Source organism: Pituophis catenifer, unplaced genomic scaffold (genome assembly GCF_029215685.1).
Source record: "Pituophis catenifer annectens isolate HBS135680 unplaced genomic scaffold, rPitCat1.0.hap2 SCAF_1, whole genome shotgun sequence".
NCBI classification, from domain to species: domain Eukaryota; kingdom Metazoa; phylum Chordata; class Lepidosauria; order Squamata; family Colubridae; genus Pituophis; species Pituophis catenifer.
In genome coordinates, this window is record NW_027256881.1 from 180,570,965 (window position 1) to 180,577,021 (window position 6,057).

Genomic DNA, 6,057 nt, shown 5'->3' on the forward strand with positions numbered 1-6,057 from the left:
TCTTGATTAAATTGTATGCATATTCTTTAAAGAGCTAATGAAATGGAGTTTAATCCATAAAAGTTATGCCATAAAAAGACTTTAAGCTACTATAAAAGAATTAAACTGACCTATAAGTCATTAGTTATGAAAACTAAATGTCACAAGAAAAGAAACTATCAGGAAAGGTTTTAGACACACTAATGTCCCAAAATTTGTTTCCTATTCTGCAAAGGGATCATCAAAAAAAGTATCAATTTAGTTACTCCTGATAAAACAGCTGCCTGTGACTGAAATTTATGGTTAGATTTAGAACAAAAACTAGTTTTCAGTTATGACTTCAAGGAGGAATTTGTGTGTCATGTTGAAGTGATAAATGAAAACTGACTTTTATGATGTATTTACAAAATGTATACCTTTAGGACCAAACCTGTTTTCACAAAAAGTATTTTAATACAAAGTATTGATATACTTAGGGGAAAAAAATTGTGAAAAATGCTGATCAATCTAGATTGATCATGAATGAGGAAATAAGAAAACAGAAAAACGTACTAATTCCTTTGAAGTTGAAAACAAATTTAAGCTTTTTGCTTAAATTCAGTAATCACCATTTAGGACAAAAATATCTACTTGATTTACAAGCATAACTGAGTGCAGAATTGTAAAATTGTAGTTGTACGTTGAAGCATTAAACCTGATTTTCCAGCATTTTCTATAACTGTTAACAAGCACCGATTTTTAAGCCAATCTATTTTCCTTAATGGGCTTTTTTGCTGGAATTTGACATAAACTCTGAAAATTGGCAAAAATCAACAAAAATCCTAGTCATGTGACAGTAGGCAAATGACAGTAAAGGTGAACCATTTGCTAAACACCCAAAATGCTATCACAGGACTCTGTGGGTGTATGGGTATGTGTGAATTGTGCCATCATAACTTCAAAATCGGATTGTAAGCAGTTTTGCTGGCATTCTTGTAACTTCAAACAATTACTAAGTGACTGGTCATAAATCAAGGACCACCCATACAAAATATATGATTTAGCATAAAGGGAACGTTGGTCTTACCTGATACGATCCTTCTCGTTGAGTGGAGGCAGCATCCAGGAATAGGAATGGGTTGTCCTCTTCTGCTAGCCAATAGGACTGAGACTGTCAAAGCTGCGAGGACATGCCTACACCAACGGTCTCCAGCTTTTGGCAAAGGAATAGAGACAGCATCAATGTGTGAAACTCTGAAAATATAAATCTGCCCACCCCCCAAGGACCAAGGGTCAGCCCAGAACAAGGGTGGAGCTGGATGCTGCCTCCACTCAATGAGAAGGATCGTATCAGATAAGACCAACATTCCTTCTCTCTTGTAGTGGAGGCAGCATCCAGGAATGGGACATACCAAAGCGGTTCTGTCCTTACAGGTGGGTTGCAGCCTGGCCCTAGGTCCCCTCATCACTATGCACCCGTTGGAGGACCCGCCTCCCAAATGCCGCCTCCGCTGAGGCATATATGTCCAATTTATAGTGCCTGATAAACGGGATGGGGAGGACCAGGTAGCCGCACGGCAAACCTCTTCAAGAGAGGCCTGCGTTGCCCACGCCACACTTGTGGCCGCACTCCTTGTGGAGAGTGCGATAATACTCTTGGGCCGTGGAAGGGCCTGCATCTCATAAAATTTGGCAATACATGCCTGAATCCAGCGGCCCAGGGTCGATGGAGTGACCTTGGCCCCCAAGGAGGCCAGCTGGAATGAGACAAAGACTCCGTCTTCTGGAAAAAAGAAGTCTTTTATATATATCTGGAGTGCTCTCTGCATGTCTAACGTGTGCCATTTTCGTTCCAGTGTATACACTGGATTGGGGCAGAAATTTGGCAGAACCAATTCCTGGGCTCTGTGAAACCACAAATTAACTTTTGGAATGAAAGAAGGGTCCAATCATAAGACCACCCTGTTTGTGTGGAAAACAAAGGTACAGTCGGACGGAAAGAGCCACCAACTCCGAAATCTTCCTGGCCGAAGTTATTGCCACCAGGAACGCCACCTTGCAGGAAAGGAAGCGCAAAGAGGTTTCAGTGGCTCAAAGGGTTCACCCGTCAGAGCCTGCAGGACCTTGGTGAGGTCCCAAGTCGGAAAACGGTGAACCACCGGAGGCCTAAGGTTCGTGGCGCCCGTGATGAACCTGCGAATGATTGGATGGCGAGCCAGGGAGTCCAGACCCCCACAGGAAAAAACTGATGACAGAGCTGCTACCTGACGATGGATCGTGTTGGGCGATAGCCCCTTGTCCAGACCTGCCTGCAGAAAGTCAAGGATCTGAGGCACTGACACCAAGGTTGGGTTCAAGCCTGACTGACAACACCAGGAGCAAAATGCTCTCCAGGGGGCATCATAAATCCTGTTAGTAGAAGCCCTCCTGGAGGCTTGGACGGTATCAATGATCTTGGAGGAATAGTTGCCTGGCTCAGAGACCTCTGCTCAAACGCCAGGCGGTCAATTGGAACCACTGAGGGTCTGGGTGGACCAAGGCCTCCTGGCTGAGGGAGACTCTGTCCGGTGGTATCCTCCAAGGCCTGGCCACTGAAAGTGCAACCAAGTTGGCAAACCAAGGCTGCCGTGGCCAGTGCGGAGCCAGCAGGATCACTTCCGCTCGCTTTGCAAGAATCTTCCTTACCACCCTCTGGATGAGGGGAAGAGGTGGAAAGGCGGTTCTGCCGGCCAAGGGCTGCGAAGCACATTGACCCCCTTTGCTCCTGGAACCGCAAACCTTGTGAAGAATCTGGCCAGGTGAGCGTTGTCCAGGGTGGTGAAGAGGTCCATGGTTGGTTGTCTGAAGCGCTCCGTCAGCTTCCGAAACAAATCCGGATGCAGATGCCATTCTGCATGGTCAATTGTGGCCCTGCTGAACCAATCTGCCTGAACATCGGAGGTCCCTGCAATGTCCTCTGCCCTCAATGAAATCTGGAGGCTCTCCGCCCAAAGACAAAGACGTACAGCCTTTTCCATAAGGGCCCTGGATTGGGTACCCCCTTGCCTGTTAATATGTGCCTTAGCGGTCACATTATCAGTTAGAATTAATAGATACCTGCCTGACACCAGGTCCTGGAACTCTTTAAGGGCTAGATGGACAGCCCTGAGCTCCAGCCAATTAATGTTGTGGGCTAAGTCTACCTGAGACCACCTGTCTTGGGCTACCCTATCCTGGAGGTGAGCCCACCAACCATACAGACTGGCATCAGTCGTTACTGTCAGGCGCTCGGGCTCCTTAAATGTACAACCCTTAGCAATTGCTGGGGAAACCCACCACTCCAGGGAATGCAACACCTTAGGAGGTAACCTAACCTTGTGCAGGGATATGCTTGTACCTGCCCTCTGATAAGGGAGAAGAAACCACTGGACAGACCTGGCATGTAAGCGTGCCCATGGTACGATTGAAATGCAGGACACCATCTTGCCCAGAAGTCGTGAGAGCACCGCCAGGGGCACTGAACGAGCCCCCCCGATTTGATTCACTAGTTCAACTAGGCTCAACTGACGCTCCGGGGAAAGGTATACCCTGCATGCAATGGTGTCAATCTCCACTCCCAAATGCAGCAACCTGTTAGTTGGTGCCAAATAACTCTTTTTTACATTGATAGAAAACCTGTGCTCCTGAAGCACCTGCATGGTGACATCAAGGTCCGCACACGCCTGTTTTTCAGAGGCAGACTGGATCAGGATGTCGTCCAGATAGCACTGGACACGCACAGGACAAGCCTGAAGGTAAACCGCTAAAACCACCAACACCTTCGTGAATACCCTAGGCCAGGGTTGGGCAATTGTGGCTCTTTTACAACCTGTGGACTTCAATTCCCAGAATTCCTGAGACAGCCAAGCTATCTCAGGAATTCTGGGAGTTGAAGTCCACAGGTTGTAAAAGAGCCACAATTGCCCAACCCTGCCCTAGGCCGGTGATAGTGAATCTTTTTCTTGTTGTGTGCCAAAAGTGTGTGTGTGCGCGTGCGACAGCATGTGTGCGTGCCAGCACCCATAATGCAATGCGAATCCCCCACTTGCGCATGCGCACATGCCCACACTCCTGCGCATGTGCACTGCATTGCACATGTGCACACACACCCCACATTGCACATGCACCCCTGCATTGTGCATATGCGCGCCCTGCACATGCGGTTCACACACCCCGGCCCATTTTGGGCCTGGAAAGCCTCCTGCAGTAAACTGCTGGTGCAAACGGCTTGCCAGCCTTGCACTCCGGGCAGCGTCCAGCCATGCCACCAAGAAAAGCACTTCCTCCAGTTGCTGGAAGTAAAAGGCTCTGCGCAACGTGCCAAAAAACTTTTCTCTCAACAGCAGTTCTCTTTTGCACGCTTGGAGCCCCATGCCACCAAAACGTGAGGGGTTGCCTTGCTCTCTCGCCCACCCTCCCCCCGGCCAGACTGCCAGACTGGAATTCACCACGAATTCCCCCAGTCTGGTAGCTAATCCTATCTGAGCCAGCTAAACAATCCCTCTCGCAGCCATTTCTCAAGCAGAGGAAAAGACAGGAGGCCTGGAGGGGGGGCAGGAAACCGATCCAAACTCTCTCCCTTCCCCCTTCTTTCTCCCAATCCTGCCAGCCACTCTTAGTTTACCCCTAGTGAGGCAGGATAAACACTCGGAGCTGGTTCAGTGTCCTCTTAAAATAAGCAAACTTTATCCCTTCTTCCAGATCCCCCTCCATACTCATTTAACAGAGTAATAGACTGCCAGAGCTCCGTCTTTCTTCCCTCGATCCCAGTGGTTTACCCCTAGTGAGGCAGGATAAACACGCAGAGCTGGATTGATTCACACAACCCAGTTTCAGCCAATGGATGAGAGCAGCAGCTTCTCTTGAGGAGTGGAAAGGATTGAGGCAAGAAAGCCAGAGATCTGGCAGTCTGTTAATCTGTTAAATGTTTTTCCAGAGGCTGCCAGAGCTCCGGCTTTCTTCCCTCGATCCTTTCTCCTCCTCCTCAAGCGAAGAGTATGGAGGGGGGTCTGGAAGAAGGGATAACGTTTGCTTATTTAAGGAGGACACGCTTCTGGTGTGAACGTCACACCCACTGGAAGGCTTGGTCTCTCTCTTAGAGTGGGCTGCCTGCGAACACTTGAGATGATTTTGAAAAGATTTTTGAAGCCTGCCCTTCAGTTGCTTTCGAGTTTGGAAAAACGTTTAATCAAGTAACAGACTGCCAGAGCTCCAGCTTTCTTGTCTCAATCCTTTCCCTTCCTCCTCAAGCAAAGCTGCTGCTCTGAGCCATTGGCTGAAACTGGGTTGTGTGAACTGATCCAGCTCCGAGTGTTTACCCTGCCTCACTAGGGGTAAACTAAGAGTGGCTGGCGGGGTTGGGAGAAAGAAGGGGGAAGGGAGAGAGTTTGGATCGGTTTCCTGCCCCCCCCAGCCCTCCCATCTTTTCCCTTGGAAAAATGTTTGGCTCGTCAATTTCCCCCCCCCCCCAGGAGTGGGGAAGTGCATAATCCAAACCCTCCCAGCATCCTTGTAAGAGGAGAGGAGCTCCCCGATCACTCACACACATGGCTTTGGCTGTTGCCTGTCTCTCATCTGGCACCCACAGCAAGACAACTGGGGAGATGCCCATATGTTTCGTGGCAGCGCTGGGTGCAGGTAGAGAAGCAGGAATAAGGCAGGACACGCCCCCACCCAGATTGCACCAAACGGTCTTCAAACCTTGGTCTCCCCGCTGAAAGGCTTTTCTGCTTCTCATCTGCACCGGCTCTGCACACACACACACACCAAGACCAACAAGACACCGCTGGGTGCAGGTAGAGGAGAAGCAGGAATAAGGCAGGACACGCCCCACCCAGATTGCACCAAACGGTCTTCGTACCGTAGTCTCTCCACTGAAAGGCTTTTCTGCTTCTCATCTGCACCGGCTCTGCACACACACACACATACCCCAATACCAACTAGACGCCGCTGAGTGCAGGTAGAGGAGAAGCAGGAATTAGGCAGGACACGCCCCACCCAGATTGCACCAAATGTACGGTGTAGATGAGAAGCAGGAAAGCCTTTCAGCAAGGAGACTATCATACGGAGACTGTTTCGAGG